The following is a 3604-nucleotide window of genomic DNA, read 5'->3' as shown; positions in this document are numbered from 1 at the left end:
TCTGAAACTTGTAAAGAACAGTGAACCTTTTGCTTGTTGGCACCAATGGTGAGTCAAATAGTGGCTATCACGTTATTTTATTAAATTAAATCCAACTAAAACCATTCTTAATGTAGGCTAAATGCATCAACAGAGCCATGTTCCCTCTATGTCAGGTATGTTTGATGACAGTACTATTGACTGTTCAAGTATTAGGATTTAGGTATGGTGTTATCCTTCAGTTTATTAATGGACTTATTTCTTTGCTCTGTTACCAAACATCATTTTTGCTAAATGAAAGCCATTTGGAACCTCTTCTGAATATTCTCATTTTATCTTCTAGGCATCCTGCACTTATATTATTACTTCTGTTTAACAAAAAAAATTTTACACTGGCTTACAGTACAGGTTCATATCAGTTGTGAAGTCTGTCTGTTGACTTTCAGGCTCGAAATGGCTCTACTCATGCAAAGTTAACCTATTATTTTAAGTCTAAATTAGCTGTTTATCTACTCTGACCCAGTTGTAACATGGTGATAATGGAAGCTGGAGTCTTCTGCAATTATGCCTTCCTTTTATGAATGTAATTCCTTTAATTATATAACACACTCAGGGTTAGATCCACAAAAGGATTTAAGTGCCTAATTGCCATTTTAGGCACTTAAGTCCAACATTTAGATGCCACTGAGGTCCTCAAATTTCCACTCACCCGCCATCTAATCCTGAAGGTGCCTAAAATGCCTGGGCACCTGAGTTTCCACTGTTAAAGTTACCCTAAGCACCTACAATTCTGCCAGTCAGCATGTACACTTTTGCCTCAGTTTAGGCATAGTCGCCAATGCCGTGGGTGCTCTGGGGCTGGAGCACTCATGGGGAAAAAAATGGCTGATCAGCTCCTCCCCGCCAGTGTCTCCTGCCCACCAGTGATCAGTTGTTCAGTGGCATGCAGGAGGCACTGGAGGGTGGTGGAGGAGTGGTGGCCGGAAGAGGCAGAGGGAGGGTGGGCCTTGCTTGGAAGGGGGCAGAAAGAGGCTGGGGGGGGGGCAGAGTGTGGGTTGAGCACCTCTGGGGAAATCTTTAAGTCAGCGCCTCTGAGTCTAGGCATCAGGGCACATCTCATGCCCAAGGCCCAGTGGGATCCTCAGACGAGGCGTTTCCCCACCTACCTTGCTAGCGGGACCTGATCCATTGGTCATTCTCAGAGCATGCCTAAACCCACACAAAACAGTTGGGGTTTTAACCTTTACACTCAGCCAGGTTCCATTCCCCTCTTTGATGTGGAGCAGGACCTGGATACTCACTTCTCAGGAGAGGTGCCCTAGCCACTGAAATATGATGTAGTCTGGTGTGAATCTCTCTCCATCTCTTGTGTTAACGCTGTTCTGCTGTGTATAAATTATTAAATGTGCATTGGGCCAGATAGAACATGTGAATGGATCTATAGTCCAGTCATTAGGACACACATCTGAAAAGTAGGGAAGCCACGTTCTCTCCACATCAGGCAGTGGGGGGAACTGATTCTCACATCTTGAGTTAGTGCTCTAACCACTGGGATAAAGGTTATAAGGGAAGCTTCTTTTCCCTCCCCCATTTCTTGCAAAAAACAGGTTAGACACCCAACTCTAGGAGAGGGTTCCCAGCTGAGAATCCCAAGCAAAGATAGGTGTCTCCCTCTGGCCCAGATTTTGGGTGCCTAACTGCCTGAGAAGTGCTGGGCTTAGGCCACACCCCTCCCCTTGGCATTTCCTATTGGCTAGTTTGGGCAATTCCCCACTCAGCCTGTTGGCTTCTGTAGATTACATTCTTAGGTGCCTAGATCTCCCCATGCATTGTTTAGGGTAGTGCTACTCAAAGTGGTGGTCCACGGACTGGTGCCGGTCCGCGAGCCATTGGTTGCTGGTCTGCGCGCACACTGCGGAAAAAAAATGCCGGTCCCCCACATCAGATAGCTTGAGAAGCACTAGTTTAGGGGACCTAACCCTAGGAGGTAGGCATTGCAACCTTGAGCTTTGCAACCCCAAAGGCTGGTTCGCCACAAAAAAAGGTTTGTCTGCATAGCTATGGTGGTCAGGGATGTGAACCTCTGCCCTCCGCAGACATAGCTGGGCCAGCAAAACACCCAGTGTAGCTATGCTAACAGAAGAGTGCTTCTGTCAGCATAGCTGTGATGCTGTTATAGAAGGTGGTACTATGCCAGCAGAAAAGCTTGACAGCATATGCTGCATCTACACTAGAGGGCTCTGTCAGTACAGCTATACGAGGAGAGCTAGACTGGCAAAGCATGTGTAGTGTATGCCAGGCCTACGTCCCTTGTGGATCTAGCCCTCAGCCTTTTTTGGTTTTTAGAACTAGACTAGAGAAAGGTGTTACTGCTGCTAACTTTTCTTTAATTAATGCTACTAGATAGAAAATACACAGAAAAAAATACATTAAAATATTAAGTTTTCAAAAGCTGGGAAATGACAGAATTGAGGCTGCCTATATAATCTTAATTTGGCCTCCTTGTGCATATGCATTCTGATACAGTCTTTAATTACATGATCACATACTGTTTTTTCCACAAAACACTGCCCTGTTCAGTGCATGGGATGGACAATGGTCACTGACAGGTAGTCATTCAATATTTCTTTTTACCGTCATCAGTCAGTTTATAGCACTATGCCTTAATTACTACATATCAAGTGAACTCTTCACTGAATTAATGTATTGATTTCCTAACAGGCTTTTCTATGATGTTCTACACTGTAATGTCTGACTGGTTCACAACATTTTTGAATTTCTCTTTACAACACTCCTGTGATATAAGATGGTATTATTATCCCTGTTTTACAGAATGGAACTAGGGCCTGATGTACATCTAAAACTTACGTTGACCTAGCTCCATCACTCAGAGCTCTGAACTATGTTAGCTTGACCTAAGCCCCACTGTAGGTACAGCTAGAATTCTTCTGTTGATCTAGCTACCGCCTGTCAGAGAGATGGATTACCTACATCGATGGAAAACCCCTTTCTCTGCTGCAGCAAGCATCTACACTACAGCGGCACAGTTGCAGTATCATAGCTGTGCCACTGTAGTGTAGACATGGCTTAGGACACAGAGAGATTAAGGTCCTTTTACTTCCAGAACCTCGTGCCACAGCAGCCTGTGGCAGCCTGGAGAAGTAGATCTAGGAAAATTCCTGTTCAGCCCTCAGTGGGTTTCAATGAAGTCACACAAATGAGGGTAATTCTTGTTAGTTGCCAGCTTGTGCAGATCACATTCTTTTCCAGGTGCAAGGCACGCTCCATTGCTGTCAACCCATTCTCCCAATCATCACAATCTGGTTTCTTGATGTCCTGCAAAAAGATGCGACCGCCCCTCTGGTTCTGCAGCTTCATGAGTTTTTCAGCAGGGGCTGAATATGCTTGGTCACTGAGTTGAGATGGTGTATGCACAATCCAGTAAGCACATAGGAACTGTGTGGGGATGGAGCATGCTCAGTGTAGATGAAATCTTCAGAAAATAATGCTGCCAACCTCTAACAAAACTCTAGTTAGCATGTGCAAACTGTAGTTTTTTAGAGACTTATAACTTGGGCAAATTTGAGCAGATTTCCATGGGAATGGCAAAAGGAGTATCCCTGAA

The sequence above is a fragment of the Dermochelys coriacea genome, chromosome 3 (assembly GCF_009764565.3).
Source record: "Dermochelys coriacea isolate rDerCor1 chromosome 3, rDerCor1.pri.v4, whole genome shotgun sequence".
NCBI lineage: Eukaryota > Metazoa > Chordata > Testudines > Dermochelyidae > Dermochelys > Dermochelys coriacea.
The sequence above is the reverse complement of the archived record's forward strand: the minus strand, read 5'-3'. Positions refer to the sequence as shown.